General features: G+C 44.7%; 1 protein-coding gene and 1 long non-coding RNA gene across 2 annotated transcripts in view; one reads left to right on the forward strand and one right to left on the reverse strand.

Annotated features, from left to right (window-relative positions):
- The window catches only part of LOC109195581 (uncharacterized), a 375002-nt gene that overhangs the window by 51674 nt on the left and 316406 nt on the right, over positions 1 to 6922 (forward strand). The window lies entirely within an intron of this gene.
- Positions 1209 to 6438, reverse strand: LOC112844457 (uncharacterized). Its single transcript, XR_003217182.1, has 2 exons — positions 5906 to 6438; positions 1209 to 2337 (listed from the first exon to the last, which is right to left on the reverse strand). It is a non-coding gene; the product is annotated as an uncharacterized LOC112844457 (long non-coding RNA).

A 6922-nucleotide genomic window follows, 5' to 3' on the forward strand; every position in this document is an offset into this window, starting at 1 on the left:
ACCTATGAGGATTTCACACCACCTTCTCCCACTACAACCCTTCATATTGAAGATGAAGCAGATGTGAGGAAGCAGTTTAACCCTTTAGAGATACTAAAGAACAAATTCAATTCAATTCAATTGTATCTATATAGCGCCAAATCACAAGAAAAATAGCCTCAAGGTGCTTTATATTGTACAGTAGATACAGAGAAAAACCCAATAATCATATGACCCCCTATGAGCAAGCACTTTGGCGACAGTGAGAAGGAAAAACTCCCTTTTAACAGGAAGAAACCTCCGGCAGAACCAGGCTCAGGGAGGGGCGGGGCCATCTGCTGCGACCGGTTGGGGTGAGAGAAGGAAAACAGGATAAAGACATGCTGTGGAAGAGAGACAGAGGTTAATAACAGATATGATTCAAACACATGGTGAGTGAGAAAGGCGACTGGAAAGGAAAAACTCCTTGTGTGTCATAGTGGTCTGATCAGACAATATATTTACCCTTCTGTGCCATTTCATGTTTAGGTCAGTTATGTTTGTTTAGGTCAGTTATATTTCTTTGTGCACTCATTTGGTTTGTTAAGTTTGCAGTTCTTTGCCTGAGTTCAGTTTTGTTTCTTTGACATTTTTTATGAGCTTAACATTAATTACTTTTGTAAATATAATATTTGGGTTAAATGAATGAAAACTTTGTTTTTCTAATAATTCTTGTGACTCCTTCTGCTTTTTCAACTTGGTTCATCACACAGCCCTAAATATTTGTTTAATGTCCTGGTCAAATATTACTCCAAGGTGTTACTGGAGGCCAAGGTAATGCCATCCAGAGCAAGTATCTGGTTAGATACCATATTTCTAGGTATTTTAGGGCCAAGTATAATCAGCAGCATAAAGTTAGTTGTCACCCAGGTCTTTATATCAAGCTCTGCTGTGTTCAAGCTATTAATTGCTGTGTGCAGGAGAGCCAAAACACACATCAAACATTAGAGTTCAGTTATGCCAGCTTTAACCTTGGGATGCCTCAGCTTCTCTTTTATATCCCCCACACTCAACTCTCTGCATCAGGAAGCTCCTGCCACTGGTCACCCTGGGAGTTTCGTCCTTCTACACCCTAACAGTTAGCAGATAACGTAGTGAAGCATCGCTGACACAAAATTTGACTGACTTTAAACACTGGTCACTTCAGGTGTTGCTCTGATATACAGGAAATGACATCACGGCTCAAACTCTTTGTCAGTAAACCATTTCTTTATTTAACATATAAAATTTTGGTTTAATTGTTGCAGGATTTCATTACACAAACAAGCTGAAAAAAAACCTGCAGAACACATGGATCAATGCATTCAATAAAAATATAACAGGAAACAGATTTCTTAATCAAACTGCTGGAACAAAGCGAACCGCTCAACACAAACACTACAGTAGAACAGTTTAGAAAGCTTACAATGTAACAAGAGGCACATTTTCATTCATAGCTGCCTCATCAGATCTTTACAGAAGACTCCACCTGAACTCTGTGGAGCCTGATCTCAAGGGTTTAAGTCTGACCCTGAAACCAGAAGAGGATCTTTCTGTCTCTGCAGATTCACTGTGATCCAGAGATGGCAATGATTTCAGTCCTGCATCACGCTGATGTTTGCACAGAGAAGATAATTTAGTAAATGTTTTTGAACACTGGTAATAGTAAACTTCATAATCATTATGCAAATTGTTACTCTGTGAATGGTACTCATGGCCATTGACCAGTGGTTGTTGATCAATGCTCATAAGAATTTGCATATTAATGATGAAGAAATTGACCTCACAGCCCATTGTTCATTCATTGGGCCGGTTTCAGTCGTTATGCAAATGTACTGTTTACAAGATTAACGTAAAAGCAGGAATCAAGACGTAACAGTTTATTTGTAACATGGAATCGTTTCTGAGTGGAGTATGAACTGAGATTACTCAAACTCTTTCACAGATGAAGTTCTCTTTCATGTGTCTGCGTTCATGCTTAGTATGATCACATGATTGTGAAAAGGTTTTGTCACAGTGTCTGCACTTGTATGGTTTCGCTCATGTGTGGACTCGTTTATGCTTTTCAAGCTGACGTGCACTGATGAAGGATGACCCACACTGATCGCAGACATGCTTTTTAACGCCACTGTGAAGGAGTTCATATTGTTTGAAGTCCTTTGAAGTGGTGAAGCCTCTCCCGCATTCTTTACAGTAGTTCATTTTGTCTCCAGTGTGTCTACGTTGATGTATTTTCAGAGTCCTTCAATGACTTAAAGTCTTTCCACAAAGGTCACAACAAAAGTCTTTCCCACAGCGATGACAGGGTTGAGAACTTGATCCATCTGTGTCGCTCTGCTTCTAAACAAAAACACAAAGACAGTGTAAGTCAGTCCTTAACATTTTTATCCTGAACATCACCTGAAATAAAGAGCATCTCTGCCAAAGTCCAATTACATTTTACTGTTTACATTATCACACTCAGCTCAATTTAATGTGCTATAAAAACGATAAGAGTAAAACCATTAAAGTAATACTAGTTTAATGCTACAATAACAATAACACAATTCTCAAACACTATCCCTAAAAACCTGTGATTAGAGTCTGAGTAATCTTTCAGAATAGAATAGCCTTTATTGTCATTGTACAGGGTACAACGAAATTGGAGTGCCACTCCCTTGGTGCAAAATGCAATAATAAATATAATAAATAAAAAATAGTAAGATATAAAAGGTACAATAAAACAAACATAAGTACTCAAACAAAAGTAAGTATGATATTTACAGGATAGCAGCATTAATATAATGACAGTATGACAGTATGAATAGCAGCATAATATAATGACAGTGACAGTATGGTATGGCTAAGCAGGTTCAATTGTTTTTGTGCTTATTTGCAATGGTGATAGCTCTGGGAAAGAAGCTATCCCTGAATCTGTTTGTTCTGGTTTTATGTGACCTGTACCGTCTGCCTGACGGTAATAGTTCAAACAGTTGATTGCTGGGGTGAGAATGGTCCTTGATGATATTGCCAGCTCTGCTGAGGTACCGAGAGTTTGCAATGACCTCCAGGCTGTGCAGAGAGCAGCCAGTGATCTTCTGGGCTGTGTTGATGACCCTCTGCAGTGCTTTCCTGTCTGCAGCTGAGCACCCTGCATACCATGTTGTTATGCCGTACGTTAGGATGCTCTCTATGGTGGCTCTGTAGAATGTCACCAGCAGCCTCTCCTCCAGGTTGTTCCTCCTGAGCACTCTCAGAAAGTGGAGACGCTGCTGGGCCTTTTTTACCACCGCCGTGGTATTTGCAGTCCAGGAGAGATCATCAGAGATCTGCACGCCCAGAAACCTCATGGAGTGTACCCTCTCCACACAGTTCCCGTGAATGTAAAGTGGGGCCGGGTCTGCTCTTCCCTTCCTAAAGTCCAAGATGAGTTCTTTAGTTTTTGTGGTGTTCAGTTGGAGGTTGTTAACTGAACACCACTCAGTCAGTCTGTTGACCTCATCTCTGTAGTCCGACTCATCCCCCCTTGAGATGAGTCCAACCACAGTGGTGTCATCCGCAAACTTTATGATGGTGTTTGAGAGATGGGTAGGGGAGCAGTCGGATGTGTAGAGCGTAAACAGGAGGGGACTCAGAACACATCCTTGTGGAGACCCGGTGCTGAGTGTGATGGTGCTGGACAGGTGGGGGCCGAGTCTGACAGACTGAGGTCTGTTTGTCAGGAAGTCCTTGATCCAGAGGCAGATGGGGGTGGAGAGTCCCAGGTGAGACAGTTTCTGGACCAGGATCTCCGGGATGATATGATTGAATGCTGAGCTGAAGTCCAGAAAGAGCATTCTTACATAGCTTCCTCTGTGCTCCAGGTGACTCAGCGCAGTGTGGAGCGCTATGGTGATAGCGTCCTCGGTGGATCGATTAGTCCTGTAGGCAAATTGGTGGGGGTCCAAAGTGGGAGGCAGACTGGCCCTGATGTGCTGACAGATCAGTCTCTCAAAGCACTTCATCACTACAGGCGTAAGTGCAACAGGCCTGTAGTCATTTGGGCTGTCCACAGCTGTCTTCTTGGCGATGGGGATGATGGTGGAGGTTTTGAGGCAGGGCGGGACGGTGTTTAATGACAAGGAAAGGTTGAAGATTTTAGTGAAGACTCTGGTCAGTTCGTCAGCACATGCTCTGAGAACCTTTCCATGTATTCCATCAGGACCTGCCGCCTTCCTGGGATTCACTGACCTTAGAACACACCTCACTTGATGTTCCCTAAGTGTTAGTGTGCCGGTGCTGGGGGCGGGTGGAAGTGGTGTGACAGCTGAGGGCCTGGTCGTCTCAAAGCGGGCGAAGAAACGATTTAGATCCTCAGCCAGCGAGGCATCAGTCCTAGCTGTTGCCTGGTTATTGCTTCTGTAGTTGGTAATGTGATTGATCCCCTGCCACATTTTTCTGGGGTCGTTGTCAGCAAAGTGATCTTCAATCCTCCTTCTATAGGCAGCCTTAGCTTTCCTGATGCCTCTACTCAGGTCTGCCCTGGCCGCCCTGTACGCAGCCCTGTTCCCTGACTTGAAGGCAGTGTTGCGGCTTTTTAGGAGGGATTGCACTTCGCTGTTCATCCAGGGTTTTTGGTTTGGAAACACCCTGACCCTTTTGTTGACGGTGACATTATCAACACAGTTCCTGATGTAGGAGAGTACAGTGTCCGTGTACTCCTGGAGGTTGTGGCTGGAGAATAAATCCCATACAGTAGATGAGAAGCAGTCCTGCAGTTGAGAGAGGGCTCCTTCAGGACAGGTTTTTATTGTCTTTGTCTGGGGCTTTGTTTTTCTCAGCAGGGGAGTGTAGGTGGGGGTGAGGGACATGCAGAGGTGGTCAGATCCAGCCAGGTGGGGGAGGGGTGTCGCTCTGAAAGCATGCCTGATGTTTGAATAGACACGGTCCAAAGTGTGTTCACCTCTCGTAGCAAAGTCCACAAACTGGACAAATTTAGGAAGCACAGTCTTTAGGCACGCTTTGTTAAAGTCGCCGGCGACAATAAAAACCCCATCGGGGTGGGCAAGCTGTTGTTTGTTGATGGTGTTAAGCAAGAGGCTGAGAGCCGTGCCAACGTTAGCATCCGGCGGTATGTAAACAGCTATCACAATCACTACAGTAAACTCCCTCGGGATATAAAAAGGTCTGCACGAGACTGCCAGAACTTCCAAATCAGGAGAACAGTGTGTGTGAATGATCCTGCTGTTACAACACCACTCGTTATGCACGTAAACACATAGCCCCCCTCCTCTGCTTTTACCTGAGTTGCTGGTTCTGTCGTGCCTGTGTAGTGTGCGGCCTGCTAACTCGACTGCAGCGTCGGGAATCAGCGGGTGAAGCCACGACTCCGTAATAAGAGTAATGCTGCAGTTGCGTGCAAAGCTCGTGGTGGCTATCTGTAGCTCCAATTCGTCCAATTTGTGGGTGATGGATCTGGCGTTCGATACGAAAAGGCTCGGAAGTGCTGGCCGGTGTGGTTGTTTGCGTAGCCTAGCATCTGAGCCCGACCGGCATCCCCTCTTCTGCTTTCTCTCCCTCCGTCGCCTCCTACGCTTGCTGGGCGGGCAGACCATCCACGGTGACCCTGGCGGTCTCGCTATCTCTTCCAGGATGTTGTGTGTTCGCTGATAATCGCCAGAAACAGACAAACTATATTTGAAACCTAGGTCAATTAGGTTCTGGCGACTGTAAGAGATGGCGGCGTTGCAAACATTTAAAAATACACACAGTAAAAGTAAAAACGAGCACCAAACTGGAGAGCTAAGAGCCGCTGCACCCGTGCGCGCCGCCATCTTTTTCCTTCAGAGCTGCCTTTCCATGCAGTAGAATTGCTAACATGCTAACACACTTTGATGAGCAGAGTTGTTTCAAACAGTCGGGCTGACAAGATAAAAATATAAATACATACCTCACAGTAACTGCACTTGTAGAGTCTTTCTGGTGTGGATCTGTTGGTGTCGTCTCAGGTAACGTGGAGATTTAAAAGTCTTCTCACACAGGTCACATTTATAAGGTCGTTCCTCAGTGTGGGTAAACATGTGATGTCGTAACTCTGTGTTTGTGGTAAACTGTTTACCACACTGATCACAGCTGTACACATCATGTCTGGTGTGAATGCGTAGGTGTGTATTTCGGCTCCCTATCTGGCTGAAAGTTTTTCCACAGACGTCACAGCTGTACGCCTTAATTCCAGAGTGGGTAACTAGATGACTCTGTAAGCTGTAACTGTGAGTAAAAGCTCTGCCACACTGATCACAGGTGTACGCTTTAACTCCACTGTGGATGAGTTGATGTGATTTTAAGTTTGAAATGTGCGTAAAAGACTTTCCACACTCGTCACAGCTGAACGGTCTCTCTCCACTGTGGATGAGTTGGTGTGTTTTTAAGCTTCCAGAGTGGATAAAAGATTTTCCACACTCATCACAGCTGAACGGTCTCTCTCCACTGTGGATGAGTTGGTGTGTTTTTAAGCTTCCAGAGTGGATAAAAGACTTTCCACACTCGTCACAGCTGAACGGTCTCTCTCCAGTGTGGATGAGTTTGTGTGTTTTTAATGTTCCAGACTGGGTAAAAGACTTTCCACAGTCTCCACAGCTGAACGGTCTCTTTCCACTGTGGATGAGTTGGTGTGTTTTTAAGCTTCCAGACTGGGTAAAAGACTTTCCACACTCGTCACAGCTGAACGGTCTCTCTCCAGTGTGGATTAGTTGGTGTTTTTTTAAGCTTCCAGACTCATTAAAAGACTCTCCACAGTCTCCACAGCTGAACGGTCTCTCTCCAGTGTGGATGAGTTTGTGTATTTTTAAGTGTCCAGACTGCGTAAAACACTTTCCACACTCGTCACAGCTGAACGGTCTCCCTCCAGTGTGGATGAGTTTGTGTGTTTTTAATGTTCCAGACTGCGTAAAAGACTCTCCACAGTCTC

The sequence above is a fragment of the Oreochromis niloticus genome, unplaced genomic scaffold (genome assembly GCF_001858045.2).
Source record: "Oreochromis niloticus isolate F11D_XX unplaced genomic scaffold, O_niloticus_UMD_NMBU tig00000235_pilon, whole genome shotgun sequence".
NCBI classification, from domain to species: domain Eukaryota; kingdom Metazoa; phylum Chordata; class Actinopteri; order Cichliformes; family Cichlidae; genus Oreochromis; species Oreochromis niloticus.